Below are 18,325 nucleotides of genomic sequence, written 5' to 3'. Positions count from 1 at the left end.
ATCTTCAAATTTAGAATTACATTTCAAAAACTAACAAACTAACATAAAATACATTTTAATTAAATACTGACCAATTATTTCCCAAAGCAACAGGGAGCCGCAGCACAGACGTAAAAGAGCCACATGTGGCTCCGGAGCTGCGGGTTGCCGACCCCCGCCCTAGTGCCAATCATACAGCTGACTGAGTTTACAACTTTCTGCAGCTTATTTTTATCCTTCCCCACCCCCCCCCAATACCAGACAGTGATGTTGCCAGTTAGAATGCTCTCCACAGTACATCTATGGAATGTGCAAGTCTCTTAGGCAACATACCAAATCTCCTCATACTCTTAATGAAGTATAGCCATTGTTATGCCTTCTTTGAGCCCAGGAACATGAAATTGCTCACCCTTTCCACTTCTGATCCCTTGATAAGGACTGGTGTGTGTTCTCTCATCTTACCCTTTCTGAAGTTAACAAGCAATTGTTTGGTCTTACTGACATTGAGTGCAAGGTTGTCGCTATGACACCACTCAATCAGCTGATCTATCTCACTCCTGTACATCTTCTCATCACCGTATGAAATTCCAATAGTGGTGCATTCAGCAAATTTATAGATGGCATATAAGCTATGCCTAGACACACAGTCATGGATGTAGACAGTACAGCAGTGGAATAAGCACACATTACTGAGGTGTGCATGTGCTGATTATCAACAAGGTGGAGATGTTATTTCTAATCTGCACAGATTGAAGTCTTCCAGAGAGGAAGTCAAGGATCCAGCTGCAAAGGGAGGTACAGAGGCCCAGGATTTGGAGCTTTTTGATCCGAACTGCAGAAACAATTGTGTTAAATGATAAGTTATAGTCAATAAACAGAAGCCTGACATAGGTACTTTGTGTAGCCTAGGTGATCCAATGAGATAATGTCCACTGTAGACCTAGTGTGGTGATCAGCAAATTGCAGTGGGTCCAGATTCTTGCTGAGACAGGGGTTGATACGAGGCATAATCAAGCTCTCAAAGCAGTTAATCATTGTAAATGAGAGAACATAAGGCAGTCATAAGGCAAGCTAACCCTGCTCTTCTTGAGTACTACTATAATTGTTGTTCTTTTGAAGCAGACAGGAACTTCCAGCTGTAGCAATGACTAATTGAACACACCCACCAGTAGATTGACAAAGGTTTTCAGAGCTCTACTAGGTACACAATAGGGGCTTGTCTCCTTGAAAGGGTCCACCCTCTTGAAAGACGCTTTGACAGTGGCCTCCAAGACAGGGATGATAGGGTTCCCAGATGCTACAGGAACCCTCACAACTGTAGCTTTATTCTCCCTTTCAAAGCGTGCATAAAAAGGTGTCGAGCTCATCTGGGAGTGAAGTATCACTGCCACTCAAGATATTAGGTTTTGTTTCCTAGGAAATAATGGCCTGCAAACCCTGTCAGAATTGGCATGCACCCAATTCTGCTTCCAACCTCAATTGGAATAGTTGTTTTCCTCTTGAGATAGATCCCCATAAGATGTACCTGGCCTCTTTGTATAATCCCTGATTACCAGACTTGTATGCCTCAGCAGACTACGAACATCCCGAGTTATCCACAACTTTTGATTCAGATACGTACGTTAAGTTCTCATGGGCACACTCATCCACACATCCACCAACTATGGTGCATTTGTTCAGACTCAGACAAATCCCTAAATATTGTCCAGTTGACCAACTCAATGCAGTCCTGTCGGTGCTCCTGTGCTTCCCTTGCCCATATCTTCTTGATCCCCTCTACTGGTATTGCATACTTCAGTCTCTGCCTATATTCAGGAAGTAGAAGTACAGCCAGGTAATCAGACTTAAAGTGTGGGTGTGGAATGGCATGGTAAGTGTTATTGATGTTAGTACAACAGGGATTGATAATTGCTGCTTATACATCAACTTGCATGTACATACACAGCAGGCAGTGAGTTGGTGTGATTAGCATAAATTGGAGGTGCTGACAAAGTTGCCCAAATCTGTATCAGGATTACAATCAGATGCAAAGTTGTGAAGATCTTTGACAGATGGAATCTCATCCCAACAAGTTTACGGCGATGTATTTTGAAGGTCAAATAGGACTGAGACATCAATAGTACATTGTATTTTGATGAGTATAAGGACCTTGGTGTTCAAATTCATGATTCCTTGAAAGTGGATCAAATGGTGAAGGCATACAAGCTCACCACTCCGAGAGTAAAACTAATGAAACCCCATTAGTTTCCTTGGCTATGCAAGCCTAGGGAAGACAAACTACAGTCCCACCAAACCCGTGAGATTGCGACGGCTCTCCCACCCCAAACCCTGGTTTGTGTGGATGCTGTGGAATTTGCTACCGTTACAAGTCAGTGCCAAGAACTAACAGACAACACACTGCATATAACTAATAGAATTATATTTATGAAACTTACTTAAGCACAACCACTGAGCAAACAGCACCAATACACTGGTCATCTTGCTGCACTTCCTAAGGGCTCAATTATGGCAACTGCTCTGTATTCAGAGCAGTCAGTTTGTGGAATGGCACCATCAGAAGCTCCCAAATGATCTACCGCTCCATTCTGCCCTTGCCTTCCCTGTGATGGAAAACTAGCACATAGTTTTAACTCAGGGGACAGGAATGTTCTCCCATTCTCTTTATGTGCACATTGGAACAACACATCGGCATCAATGTTCTGACTCCCCAGCCGGTACTTCAGGTTGAAATTATAGGCAGACAACACCGCAAACCATGATGCCCAATTTCGCCAAGGTCAGGATACAAGTTAATTGGTTGTTGTCTGTCCTCACCTCGAACTTTGTACCATATAGACAGTCACTCAGCTTATTCACCACAGCCTATTTCAATGTCAGGAACTCCAGTTAGCGCATGAGGTAGTTTCATTCAAAGCGTGACAGACTCTAGCTGACAAACACCACAGGTCTCAACTCTCTGTCCTGATTCTTGTACAGTATTCACTCTGAGCCCTCTCTGCTGGGACCTGTATGCAATACACACAGAAACCAGGGATCTGCAAAAGCCAGCATAGGCGCTTTCATCAGCAGCTCCTTCAGCAACAGAAAGGGATCTTCACATTTCGCAAGCCATCGCATTCCAAAATGCTCCAAAGGGCTAACATAACCTTTACCAACCTCTCCCTTTCTGTCCTCCCTTTCTTCCCCAAGGGAGGATAACCACACAAAAGCTGATTTAAAAGGTGACTCACTTTAGAGTAGTCCTTCACGAACCTCCAATAATATCCACAGCATCCAAGGAACAAGCACAAGGCGCTCACAGTCTGTGGCCTTGGCCATGTGGTCACCACCTCTGTCTTGGACGGATCCGTAGCTACTCTATCCCGTAGGACTATATGCTCAACACAGTTGACACACGTCCCGCAGAACTGGCACTGGTCCAGCTTTCAAGCTGCCCAGTACCTTCAGTAGCCTTGCTTCATGTTCTTCCAAGATGGACTCGAACACTGAGATCATCCAGGCAAACCAATACCTCAAACAAGTTCTTATCCTCCACCACTTTCTACATGACACACAGGGGCTCCCAGTATGGCCTGAGGCTTCCTCTCAAACTGGAAGAATTCCAGTGAACATATGAATGCACTCTTCTCTTTGTCAGCCTCACTCATGGGGATCTGATAATACTCACTCCTCAAGTCCAGCAGACTGAAGCACTTCACACCACTAAGACAGGCTAGTACATCCTCGATTCCAGGGACTGTATGCTGGTCAGGGACTGCACGTTTGTTCAGAGTCTGATAATCCACACACATCCGTACCTTCCCTTTCTTCTTCCTGGCCACCACTATACCTATACTTTACTTTATTGTCACCAAACAATTGATACTAGAGCGTACAATCATCACAGCGATATTTGTTTCTGTGCTTCACGCTCCCTGAAGGACAAATCAAAGTAAATATAATAAAAATTTAAATTATAAATCATAATTAGAAAATAGAAAAGGAAAAGTAAGGTAGTGCAAGACAGGTCCAGGTATTTGGAAGGTACAGCCCAGATCTGGGACAGGATCCGTTCAGCAGTCTCATCACAGTTGGAAAGAAGCTGGCCGTATGTATCTTCATGCTCCTGAACCTTCTCCCAGACGGAAGTGGTACAAAAAGTGTGTTGGCTGGGTGGGTCGTGTCCTTGATTATCCTGGCAGCACTGCTCCGACAGCGTGCGGTGTAAAGTGAGTCCAAGGACGGAAGATATGGTTTGTGAAATATACTGGGCTGTGTTCATGACCTCTTGCAGCTTCTTCCGGTCTTGGACAGGACAACTTCCATACCAGGTTGTGATGCACCCTAGAAGAATGCTTTCTACGGTGCACCTATAAAAATTAGTGAGGGTTTTAGGGGACAGGCCAAATTTCATCAGCTTTCTCAGGAAGTAAGGGCACTGGTGGACCTTCTTGGCAGTGGACTCTGCTTGTTTAGACCAAGTCAGGTCATTTGTGATATTCACCCCGAGGAACTTAATGCTTTTGACCTGTTCCACCTGCGCACCACCGATGTAGATGGGGTTGTGCAGTCCGCTACCCCTTCTGAAGTCAACAACCAATTCCTTTGTCTTGCTGACATTGAGGGATAGGTTATTGTTTTCGCACCATTCCAACAGGTTCTTAATTTCCTCTCTGTACTCAGACTCATCATTACCCAAGATACGGCCTACAATTGTGGTATCATCAGCAAACTTGTATATTGAGTTTAATGGAAACTTGGCTACACAATAATGGGTGCACAGTGAGTACAGCAGGGGGCTGAGTACACAGCCTTGTAGGGCACCGGTGCTCAGAGTGATTGTAGAGGAGAGCTTGTCCCCTATTTTTACAGCCTGGGTCCTGTCTATGAGGAAGTTGAAGATCCAGCTGCAGGTCTGAGTGCTAAGACCCAGGTTCTGGAGCTTAGGAATCAATTTATTTGTAATGATGGTATTAAAGGCAGAGCTGTAGTTGATGAAAAGGAGCCTTATATATGTGTCTTTATTCTCCAGGTGTTCTAAGGAGGAATGTAGTGCCAGAGAGATGGCATCTGCCGTTGACCTGGTGCTCTGGTAGGCGAATTGCAAAGTGTCGAAGTTGACCGGCAGGTTATGGTTGATGTGTGCCATAACCAATTGCTCAAAGCACTTCATAGCTATTGGAGGCATACAAGGGATTTTGGACTCTGTGATGATCCCAGCTTCTTTCAACTTCTGCAGATGCCGCCGAACATCCTCCACCACTGTAGGCAGCAGTCGTCATGACCTTTCTCTGAATGGGTGTCCCTTGTCACTCAGATGGTGTGGTGAGTGTTCTTGGAGCAACCCACATCAAACTCATCTGTAGTAAAGACATTTTCCAGCTTCAGCATTTTCTCTATCAACCTCTTCTTCTAACCTCCAGGTACCAATGAGTCCCCAATGTTGAATGACTCAGCAGTCACCTTTCTTTTTTTGAAGAGAGTTTCTCCCTGGCTTGCCTCTCAGGGATAATAGACATTACCATCACTGAAAAGAGGTGAGCCGTTGGCATCCCCCGCCTGAGGGTGACCTCCCACTCCAAAGTGTTCCTGACAATCACTGTCATCCTGTTCACCTGAACAACCAAGGGCTTCTGCAGTTCGGCCCTCACCAGTACCCCAGCAGGTAAGCATGACTCTTCCTCGTGGACCTCCGGAGCATCCACCAAGAGGGACTCTGCATTAGGCACTCTGGGAAATATGGGGTTTCCCATCAATCTCACTACATCCCCAGGGCATAACATGACCAGTTTGGACTAGATGTACCACACAGACCTTTGTTTATACGCATCATCACTTGCTCAAAAGCAGCTTGGAACACAGGGTGAATGGACAATGTTTTCAGAAAGCTTTCTCTAACTTTCTCTTTGCAGGTTCCCGCTAACCTGCTCACAATAGGAGTATTCATCCCCACAAGAATTGAAGCTTTGCCCCTCTTGACTGGGTCCGGACAAACCAACACTAATGTATCAAAGACCTCAGCTGTTCCCACATCTGCCTCCAAAAACTCCAGCTTCAATGACAAGTAACCATCATAATAATTATCTGCACCAAGACCCCAGATCTCTAACACAATGAGTGGTGTCAATGGTAAATGCGTCAAATATCGGTTGTAAAACGAATGGTACAGCAGAGCAACCTGAGAGCCGATGTGAAATATGGCTCTAGCATAGTTACCCTCTATCTGTAGCAATACACTAGAGCTTGGCCCCACTAAGCCTTCAGGAATAGGGTTCTTTGCTTTTGGGCGTTCCTTGATATATTGTTGGGAATGTGTCCGCCAGGATGCCTGGCCATTCCCTCACTGGGTCTCTCCACTTAGCCATCTGGGGACTCACTCTCTGAGGGATTTCCCCCATCCTTCACACTCCCATCTGAAGTGTCCCTCTTCACCACAGTTACAACAGACAATAATGGCTGCTCCCCTTCTTGTGGGACCCTGTTCACTAGCAGCCCTCTGCTTAGTCCTTCCCCTCAGGGGTCCAACTTCCTGTTGACTTTATTGTGCCAGGTGGCCGCACCCACCAATAACAACCAGGACATCTAGGCCCTCAACTCTGCCAAGGGTTCCTTCACCACTCCTTAGGGTGGGTTATCAGTGGTCACCTCAGCCAAGGGGACAACTACTGAGGAGAGTACCCTGCTAATGAAGGTGTCCCTTACCTCCTTCACATTCTCCTCCCCTCTTATTTCTCCGATCAGCTCAACCAACTTGCTGGGGGGGGGGGGGGGCACTCTTACAGAACATTTGGAGACCCCAAGTGATCAGGTCCTGAGACTGGGCACCTTTCACCACTTGGTCCATTCTTCGCCAATTCACTTCAGTCCCCCTATGCCACAAGTACCTCGGCTACCTCTCCAGCCGAAAAATGTAGGGGGTAAGTTTACTCTCCCTTCTCCTGAAACATGTTCTAAAACTGTGCCACAAGCTCCATCGGGGTTTCCATCACACCAGAAGCATTTTCTAGTGCTTGCACGTAGCCCACAGAGGTAGCAAAGGGGCTGTGTCTTTAAGGATCTCACTACGTCAGCAGCCGGCCCCCTCAAACTCTCTACCATCCCTACTTTTTATGTCATCAGAGCACTACCACTCATCCAGCACCTGAGAGGTCTGCTCTGCCCAAGTCTCACACTCCTCTTCCCCTTTAGGGGTGGGCTTCATTCCCGAGAACATGCTGAGCCTGTGACAGCAGGTACTTTGATCCTGGGCATTTTTTTTTTAATTTATTCGGGAGGTAGAATGCTCACCCCTCATTAGAGGATTCTTAAGACCTTCCACATTAGACTAACCCTTCCCCTCGTTGCGCAGAAACGAGAACAACTGGTCTTTAAGGTCTCCGCCCCCAACTACGGGAAACTCGATTTGGCACATTCACCCAGACTCCCCTCCTCCTGGAAAGTACGGACAGCCCATGGCTCCTCCTCTCCCAGGGGCCCAATGGTACCAGGCAGATCCACTTCCGTTACATCAGCGTTAGTCTGAACGGAAACAAAGTCTTTGCCCACCATTTGGTCAAACCTCAGCTCAATCCCTGCAGTGTCTATAACAACTTACCTTAATCACTTTACTGGACAACAGTTTAACACCAGCTTAATCACACAAGCCATCGATCAATGCTCAGGGAAAGCACACAGCATCCAATGAAATTGATTCCACTCAAGACCCAACAAATGAAACACTGCTGATTTCCTTGGCTGTGCAAGTCTAGGAAAAACACACTCCGGTCCTGCCAAACCGATGAGATTGAGACGTCTTTCCCACCCCAAACCCCGGTTTGTGTGGATGCTGTGCAATCTGCTACCCTGTTATAACTCAGTGCCGAGAAATAACAGACAGCACACTGCGTACGACTAATAGAATTATATTTATGAAACTTACTTAACTAAAGGGTTAGTAAAGGAAGAAAAAAAACCAAAAAGGGCCCATTATAATTAGACAGTCAAATGTGCACAAGTTGGGGCTTATTTTGAACTTCTCTGTTACTCATGTGTTGGGCCCTCGGTCTGCATGGACGCCCACACCACCTTCCAAATATCACTCGCAATCCAAACGGGTCTCCCACTGTGTTGTAGCCTACAACCAGTTCTCTCTTCATCTCCCACCAAACAAAAGCCCCAAGACCAACCTTAGTGCCCCTCAACAAAAAACCCTCCCCCAGTTCCACCATCCTAGTTGGACTGCACATATTCATCACCTTCATCTTCAACAATAACCCAAACAGACTGCTCTTACAGAACTGCTAAATGAAATACCTACAGTATAACAGTAAAGATGTGAACCAGGGCATTATAATTAAAAACAAGGAGGCAACAGTGGAACTTGAGGGGAAAGAGTCTTCGAGATTTGGGATATAAGTTGTTTTTCTAAACTGCAGGGAGCAATTGATATCTGGGATTTGCTGCTTAAGGAGGAGGAGGAGGAAGAATCAGATCAAATCATTACCCTGAAGATGCATTTATACAGGTACTTGAATAGCCTGTATAATAGGATTCAGACTTAATGTAGGTAAATGAGATAAATGTATATGGACATAATCAATGTGGATGTAGTGGGCTGAATGATCCATTACTATGCAGCACAACTATGATTCAACATAAGACACAATATTCCACATAGCTATCTGTAAAAGCACACAAAGGATCATTCAGCCAAATCTCAATGCTCACTAAATAATACTGACGAGTTACTCACTGAGTTTGTCATTATAGATTCAGGGCTATTTGTGTTAACCAAAACACTAAACCACATTAAACAAAAAAAGACTGTGGGAAGAAAAAATACTGTCACATTGTGGCCAACCTTTTTAATTCCTATCCCCAATTCCCTTCCGACACATTGGTCCACGACCTCCTCTATTGTCATAATGAGGCCACTCTCAGGATGAAGGAGCAACACCTCATACCTCATCTAGGTGGCCTCCAACCTGATGGCATGAGTATTGATTTCTTCTTCCGGTAATTTATTTTTCCCTCCCCCCTTTTTCTATTACCCAGGGGCCTCTTATGACTTATCTGCATATCACCTCGCCCTAGTGCCCCTTCCTTCTTCCCTTTCTCCAATAGTCTACTCTCATCTATCAGATTTCTCCAACCCTTTAGTTTTCCGACTCAGCCTGCTTCATCTATCACCTTCTAACTTGTATTCCTTCCCCTCTCCGCAACTGCCCCCCCCCCTCAAACCCCCGTCCTTTCCTGCTCTGAAAGGTCTCAGCCTAAAATGTCAACTGTTTATTCCTTTCCTTAGATGCTGCCTGACCGGCTGTTCCTCCAATATTTTGTGTACACAACTCTGAATTTCCAACATGTGCAGAATCTCATGTTTATAATTAGCTCATATTTCAATTATGTTTTTCAGACAAAGTACAAACAGCAACTACTTCAATTCAGAAGTCACCACTGAATGCAAGGTACAATGGTAGATACCATACCTGACAATGTGGATGAAACGCCACAGAAAATGTAAACTTTGAGATGAAGAACAAGCAAGCTTCTTCTGGATTCCAAGCTTTTGCCTTAATATCAGCCCTGAAGGGAAATGAAGAGACATTTTGAGCTGCTTATTGCTAGAGCCTAAATCATAACACTACATCAAAATAACTGATAACATCTGGTACCTGGAAACAGAAGTCTTAAGAAAACAAAGCTTACTACTTCTTTCTCCACCACAATTTCAAGATAGTCAGTTTCAGATTAAACTTTGAAACAATTGCATTTAATTTCCTAAAAATAGTGCATTACAAACCTAGAAGCTATGACTATTGCCTTTCCAGGGTTATCTGGTTGATATCAAAACAAATGCTATCACTAATTTTATGGTTCATTCATAAATCTGCAGTACATGCAACTAACTAACAAGCACACCCATGTGAAAAAAGTAACTTGGCATTTGAAAGGGGACACAAGATGCAGCCATCAAGACTATATTTAACAAATACAGATGGGTCTCTTTTTCATCTGCATGGAAATGACTTTGTTCCTGCTTCATTTCTCTAAAATCTGACTATTTTTAAAAAAATGTATTACCCGAACAAATTTGGTCTGTGATTTATCACACTGTTCTCTCACCTTCCCCCACATGCAATAAAAAAAAACACTTCACTTCTTTTACTTGTCTTCTCAATTTTCCAACTGGAAGGTCACTTAACCCATAAGGTCAGCTTCCTATTGATGCTCACTGTTCTGCGAAGTGCTTGCAGAATTGACTGCTTATTAAAAAAAGAATGCATCAATGCTTAAATTAATTATTCCATTGCGTAACACAGATAGCTCCGATCTTAAGTTTATCCATCTCCTGCTTGGACTTTTTTTTAATTTGTTATTTGAAAAATCCAAGCAGGATATTGATATGCCTAAAAAAAATTCTTTCTTGATTGCTGTTGTGACTGTGAATGGAGTCACTGGAGGTGCTGAGGCTGGCTGAGGAGAAAAATCATCAGTCATCAAATCCAGCAGGTATTCTCCAGGAACCCTCAACAGAATACCCTGAATTTTGAATACATTAAGTTTTTATATTCTTAAGAACATGAAAAATTTAAATTTTTGAGAAATTTTAATAGCTAAAATGCCATTGTTTACTTGAGTACTTGAGAATGACAAATGAATCATAATCAGGTTTATCATCACTTATATAATGGGAAATCAGTTGTTTTCAGGGCGCAGTACAGTGCCAAGACAAAAGTATTATTAATTACAAAACAGAGGACAAAGGAAGGAATAACGAGGAGGTACTTCAAAAATCTGAAGACAGAAGGAAACATCTTGAATCATTTTCTGTACCTCTGCCTTGAGAGTAGTAAAGAAGAGGGCAAGGACGATGCTGCTGCCTTTTGGGGATGCCTCTTGAAGATGTCTCTGATAGTAAAAGATTGTGCTCATGTCTAGCCGCATCCACTACCCTCTGCAATTTCTTCTGATCCAGAGCAGTAGAACCTCAAAACCAGGCTGAGATGCAACCAGTCAGAATGCTCTCCCCAGTACATCTACAAAAGACTTTGGTGGCATACCAAATCTCCTCAAACTCCTGATAAAGTAGAACCACTTGCATACCTTCTTCTTTTCTTGACAACATTAACGTGCTAGGTCCTGGTTAGATCCCCTGAAACTTGAAGCTGCTCACCTTTTTTCCACCAGTGACCCATCAATGAGGCCTCACTTTCAGGAAACCAAGTCCCTTGACTCCTAGATTCCTCCTTTACTCCTTGGGGCCTTATCATTCACTGTCATGTTTGTGCCTTCTCATAGTGCAAATCTCACAAATCTGAATTAAACTCTAGACACCTTCTGTACAATCCAGAAATAAATAAAATGCTGCTGTAAAAGGCAAATATGTACTAAAAATGTTACACTTAGTTGCAGGTGAGAACCTTAGCTAGCACACCAAGCCACAATTACTGCTTTGCAACTTCCCATAACAACAAAAAAAATTCCTCAAATAATTCAAATCTGTTTAAAATAAATAGTTATTCAGATAAAAGTAAGGCATCTCTCCCTCCCCAGATTAATGTTACAAATGAGGTCCTCTAAAGGGGGGGCAGAGACAGGGCAGGGACAGGGAGGGACAGAGAGAGTGGTGGGGATGAGGAAGAGGATGAGGGGTGGAGGGGGGATGGCAATGAGGGCTGGGGGAGGTGGCTGGGTTAAACAGCCAAAATGTAATCAGCAACTGGTTGTATTGAATGTAATTTGTTAGTGTTGCAATAAAACTTAGTGATAAAAATAATTAAATATAGTTATTGATGACATTCCAGTATTTTTCCACATTTCTTTGCTGTAATTATTTTCATGTCAAATTAAACAAAATCTTAGTTCATTGTGCCTTTGACTTCATGAGAACTTTTCAATTGCTCTGCCCGTTGGAAGGCCAGTAAAAATCCCTTATAGTTGAAAAGTGGCACAGCAAATCTCCAGATCCTTATAAAACCATTTTAAGAGCCATCAGCCTGAAGTAGTAACTTTCCATGGGTACTACTAACATGCCATATCCTATAATTAGTGACAACATTTCTGCATTTGGCTGTTTTTTTTAAAGAACATTTCTTTCTGAAAATACCAGACTTAATAAGTTTCCAATGAAATCTGTTAATACCAGCAAAGTAATATATCCAATTTTTAAAGAGAAAAACATTTTTTAAATCATTGATGTTTGTTTACATAATGGAATTTTTCAAATTATCAATGTATTTCACAAATATATCAAGAAATGTCATTATCAACAATGCAGCACATTGAGATTAAGTGCTGCCCCAAAGAAAAACTGACGAAGAATTGTCAATTTGAGCTGATTTCTCAATGTTTTGCAGCTTCAGTAACCTGCATGTGATGCTTCAATCAATGACATTTTATAATTGAACAAACTTGTAATATATTTGTCTACAGAAATAAATTAACTGCATCAACCATGTAGAACTGTTTAATTCTCAAGCAAGTCATTTAAAAATGCCTAAAATACCAAACAAGTGCATTTAACATTATTAGGATATTTACCAAATCACTTGCCTTAACAGATATTTTCAAAGCTGTTGACCTTGAACACTAAGTAGTCTTGATCAAACCCTGTGATTGTGAAAGTCGAGTCACATACTCCAAACAGTTAAGATGGAATGCTTCTTTGGAATTACTGGGAATCAAAATACTAAGAGTCCTGACAGAATTTCAGATTACGGTCAATGCAAACAAAGCCAAATACTCAGTCAGTTAGCTGAATGGAATGCCTCATGATTAGCTGTCAACATCTATCCTCGATGGTTGATTCAAGAAAAACATGAGGCAGAGCAAAAAAGTCTCCATTGACACTGACAACCGTAACTAAAATTCTTCAGTCACAATTTAGAGAAGCTGGGTCAAGGCTTTGAGTTACTAATAAGTCATAGCTCTAGCTGTAGCATCAACAGAAGTTTAGAGGCTCTCTTGTGCTACAATAGCTAGATTATCTCAAAGCCTACCCAAAATCTAAATGGGTTAATCCAGGAACATGACACACACCTGGCTTGGTACCGCCAGAAATGTGGTTTAAATGCAATTTCACAACATAATCAACTCTCCACTATACCACAACAGCAGACACAGAAACCAGTATCAAGATGACCAAGGTGCCTCAACACCAATTCAGAGCTAATTTCAAACGGAGCACGGATAAGACCATTTTAAGAAAATCAGATATTGAAAATACAAGTTTTCCAAATAAAATAATCAAGTGAGTGAATATGGTGTAATGGAACCAAGGAAAGCAGCCTTGTGAAAGGAGAATATTTTAATGCACAGCATCTCTAAAAACATGGAAGTACCAAACATGAGTACTACGTTAAATAATCAAGTTTAATTCCACCCTCCCCCACCCCCAACACTGAATATTTGAACATGACATTGTTTTTAAAGAGCAAACACAAGGAAATCTGCAGATGCTGGAAATTCAAGCAACACACACAAAATGCTGGTGGAACACAGCAGGCCAGGCAGCATCTATAAGGAGAAGAACTGTCGACATTTCAGGCTGAGACCCTTAAAGACATAGTATACTTAACTGATAGTTACAGGTATAGAAAATATTCCTCATATGAGACACAACAGAACAGATTAATCAAAAGGATTTGATTACTGTGTAATAAAACCTTGGCACTCAACACAAATAAGTCATTTTTTTATATTTCCAATTTGAATCTATTTACTTATTTACCGTTCTTCAGGACACTGCTTTTTTTGAAAGCAAACCTGAAACTTCTAATTAAAAGACCTCAAATTAATTGACTTAAAAGCCCTTCAAAATGTTCTGTGTATTGCACTTCACAAAAATTCTATTCAGTTTAAAAGCTTCTCTACTACAACACAATAAAACAATATAACATCTGTGGTACAACGGACGTCTTTAAAGTCAATTACCTGACAAAAACAGAGGATCCCATTCAACAGCTTTATCTTAATTTCATTGATTCATTAGCAGCACCACATACTGCAAAGCTTTTTGTCTGCTGCCAACAAAGCTTTCCCTGCCAGCAACACTGCTTTAAATTCTTGTCAAGCAAAATCCAAGGTCAGCTTTATAAAGAACTTGTTTTAGCTAGAACGTTACTGCCAACAAAATTCGGACAAAAAAACATTTTGCCCAAAATGCAGACAAGGCAGTTCAAAGCAGAATGTGATCTTACAGACTGTATATGGTACTCCAAAACCAAAGGCTATGGAATTCGAAGATTAAGCAACTCATAAAGTTATCCCTCTCTGACAGCATGAAAGACAGAAAGCAGAGCTGGAATTCTACTGATACAATGGACATCAAGAGGAGAAAATGATTTTTTTAAATTTAGATATCCAGTTCCCGAAAAAAAAATTGTTAAAGTCAGCCAAAACTGGAAAGTAAGGAAAGGCAGATCTTTTAAATACCAAGCATCCAACTTCATGCCAGAGGACACTGACAATACACCCATTTGGACAAATAGGCTATTTTCAAACAACATGGTAGAATTTGTAATAAATTACTGAAACAAGGACAAAGTGGTTTGTTATGGTCACATGTACTGAGATACAGTGAGAAATTCATTTTGCAAGCCACCCATACAGATTTCATTGTAACAGTGCTTTGAGGTAGTACAAGATAAAGTAACAACACAATGTAAAATGAAGTGTTACAGTTACAAAGTGCAGAGAAAGGTCATGGCAAGGTATATTGAGGTCAATAGTCCATATTAACTTACTAGGGGAATGTTCAATAATCTTAAAACAGCAGGATGGATGCTGTCCTTGAGGCTGCAGTACTTGCTTTCAGATTTTTGGAACTTCTGCCTGATGGGAGGGGAGAAGACAATGTCTGAAGTAGGTGGGGGCCTTCAACTATGTTGACTGCACTACGCAGGAAAGGTAAACGCTGTGATGTACAGAGCCACGTCCACAACTCTACAATTTTTTTTTGCAGTCTCTGGCAGACAAGTTGCCATATTAGGAAGTGATGCGTTTAACAGGATGCTTTCTGTGGTACAGTTGGCCCTCCTTATCCACAGGGGACTGGTTCCAGGACCCCCCCCCCCCCACAGATGCCAAAAAATGCAGATGCTCAACTCCCTTATTTAAAGTGTCTCAGTCGGTTGGACTTTAGGACCGGGCGGAGCTCTGGGGCTTATTTAACCTCAGTGCGGTGGACTTTAGGACCCGGCAGAGCACCAGACCTTATTTAACATGTCTCAGTGTGGTAGATTTTGGGACCCAGCAGAGCTCGGGACCTGCCGCCCGCGGCTGCTGCTGATTACACAGTGTTTCTGTTTCATTAACAGAAAACAATCACGACTGAAAATAAAGTGGAAAAAATAAAGTGATCGGAAAGAAGTGAAATGTCATCGGTCATTGGAAAAGCATTAGGCTACAGTCGGTCAACAATGGGGACAATTTTAAAGGATAAAGTGAGAATAATGGAACACTTGAAAGGCCCTGCCCTGATGAAAACTACAATTATTACTAAGCAACACAATGGTTTAATTATTGAAACACATACATTTAAGTGTTTTATATGCATAAAAAGGTAAAATATATACTATACACTAAGACAAACATTTGACTAACTGACACGAAATAATACCGGATGTACCTGTTCCAACTTAAATACAAATCCGACTTAAAGACTGCCTGTACTTCAAATCATCTCTAGATTACATATAATACCTAATACAATGTACATGCTATGTAAATAGTTGTTATATTTTAGGGAATAATTGACAAGAAAAAACATCTGTACAAGCTCAAACAATGAGTGCTGGAGAGAGAACTTCCAGGTTTTCCCGATCTGCAGTTGTTTGAATCCAGACATGCAGAACCCGTGGATAAGGAGGGCCAACTGTACATGATTAAAAATTGGTCAGGATTTTTTTTTTAGCCTCCTGAGGAAGGGAAGGTGCTAGTGTTCTTTTTTTGCAATGGTATTTCTATTGTACCACAATGTTCACCTCTAGGAACCTGGAGCTCTCAACCCTCTCAACATCAGCACTGATGATCCAAACAGGAGCATTTACACCCTGAAGTCAATGATCAACTCTTTTGCTTTGCTGACATTACAGGAAAAGCTGTTGTCATGTCCCTCCTTCATACAGCTGGACTGAGTTATTTGAAATTCAGCCCCATAGGCAGTATCACCTGCAAACTTGTAAATGAAGTTAGAGCAGAATCTGGCAATGCAGTCGTGATTATACAGGGAGTATTGTTTGGGTTGAAGGTGCAGCCTTGTGAAGTACTCGTGTTGAGAATAATCATGGTGGAGGTGCTGTTGCCTATCCTTACTGACTACAGCCTCTCAATCAGGAAGTCGAAGATCCAGTTACAAACGGAAATGTTGAGTCCCAGAGCTAGGGAGTTTGGAGATGAGTTTGCTTGAATTATGACATTGAAGGTGGAGCTATAGTCAATAGATAAGTCTAACATTGGTGGCTTTATGGGCAAGGTACTCTAGAGAAGAATGTAGGACCAGAGAAATGGCATCACCATGGACCTGTTTCAGCAGTGGGCATATTACAGTTGGTCAAGATTATCCAGGAGGCTGGGGTTAATCTGTACCATGAACAACCTCAAAGCACTTCTTGTCAGAGGATGTCAGTGCTACCAGCAGTAGTATTTAAGGTACAATATCTTACTTTTCCTTAGGGAACAGGATGATGGTTGTCATCTTAAAGCAGGTGAGAATTTCAAATGAAGCATAGAGAAGTTCCCCAAGCCAGCTGACCTGCACAGAATATGAAAGCGACGAGATGTACTCGCCGGCTATGAAGGATAGTGCTTCAAGCATCCTCCTTCAAGGCTACTGATCACAGAGTATAGCTAACCGAGTGCAGGCTTCATGTTAGCATGGGGTGGGATGTAGACTGCTCTCAAGATTGCTTAAGCAAACTTCCCTGGCAGGTAATATGGGGCAGCACTTCACTATTGGGATATTACATATAGAAGCTGTACAGAAAGTGCGTATCACCAGGTTCTAAGTCAGCTTCTATCCCACTGTCAGAATCTTGAACAGACCACTTGTATAATAAGATGGACTCTTGGCCTCACCATCTACAGTAGTGTGCAAAAGCTTACGGCACGTTAAAAAATTCTGTAAAGCGAAGATGCCCAAGACTTTTGCACAGTATTGTACCTCATTATGATCTTGCACTTTATCATTTACCTACACTGCCCTTTTTCAGTAGGGTTTACACTTTATTTTTCATTGTTATTGTTTTACCTTATTCTCAACACACTGTATAATGATTTGATCTGTATTATCAGTATGTAAGACCAGCTTTTCACCTCATCTTGGTACAAGTGCCAATTATAAACCTATTGCAATATTACACAGAACTCATCAAAACAATCATGTCATTTAACACAACAGTCATGTCTAACTATACCAGAGCACTGTACCAGAGATATTTGTTAGTGGAGGAGCTTTGAATGAGTATGAGATAAGAAGAGGTAATGTAAAAGCAAAATGCAGAGGAACTACTTCCTGTGGAGGAAGACAAAATCCCAGGAATTATCCACTGGCAGGTCGTAAAAGTTAAATCATTAAAATCATTTAAAGTATTTCAAAAGGCAGGTCAACTTTCAAAGTTCAAAGTAAATTTATTATCAAAATACATATATGCTGCCATATACAATCCTAAGATTTATTTTCTCACAGGCGCACTCAATAAATCCACTAACTCTAATAGAATCAATGAAAGACCACACCAACAGGGCAGACGACTAGTGTATAAAAGACAAACTGTGCAAATACAAAAAAAAATAAATAGCAATAGATATTAAGAATGAGAAAGCGTTCTTGAAAATGAGTCCATGGGTTGTCAAACAGTTCAATGATGGGGCAAGTGAAGGCTATGTAAAAGGAGATGAGGCCTATAGCAGATCAACCATGGTCAAGATACTAGAGGAGACAAACATCCTGCTGTTGTTTCCATTTTATGTTCAAAACAGACCTGTTTTACAGCAATCAAAAAAGCTTCTAATTTTCAGTCAGTAAGAAATACTATCACTTAATTACTGCCCAAAACAAAAAGTCCCCCAGTTATAATCCAGAAGTGTAACAAAAATTGGATTAAATCGCTGATATTCATCAGAAGAATATTATAGACATTGAAATAGTAATATTTCACCTTCATGAAAAGTGAGATAATGGGCTTTAGCTTTCAATATTCAAAACTGGGTCTTTTTTTATAAAAACAAATCAGTTAAGGAACAAAGGACCAATTTTCAAATGTTGAAGAGCGCAGATACAAAACAAATAAGCATGCAAATCAGCTTTTTGAAGGACAAAGTTGGAAAAGTGTTAATTGCAAGAGCTATAACACATCTTACCTTCTAAATTAAGTCTCTCAATTGT

The 18,325-nt window shown here is 41.6% G+C and overlaps 1 protein-coding gene across 12 annotated transcripts in view; it reads right to left on the bottom strand.

Annotated features, from left to right (window-relative positions):
- The window catches only part of mpp7a (MAGUK p55 scaffold protein 7a), a 459,090-nt gene that overhangs the window by 328,694 nt on the left and 112,071 nt on the right, over window positions 1-18,325 (bottom strand). For 10 of the 12 annotated variants that reach the window (XM_059972009.1, XM_059972017.1, XM_059972015.1 and 7 more), the window contains one exon: window positions 9,426-9,522. The exons of the other annotated variants lie outside the window; for them this stretch is intronic. The gene's annotated coding sequence lies outside the window, so the exon portion shown is untranslated. The remainder of the gene's footprint in view (window positions 1-9,425; window positions 9,523-18,325) is intronic. 12 annotated transcript variants of the gene reach the window in all.

The sequence above is a fragment of the Hypanus sabinus genome, chromosome 6, assembly GCF_030144855.1.
Source record: "Hypanus sabinus isolate sHypSab1 chromosome 6, sHypSab1.hap1, whole genome shotgun sequence".
NCBI classification, from domain to species: domain Eukaryota; kingdom Metazoa; phylum Chordata; class Chondrichthyes; order Myliobatiformes; family Dasyatidae; genus Hypanus; species Hypanus sabinus.
This window is presented reverse-complemented; position numbering and strand designations above follow the sequence as displayed.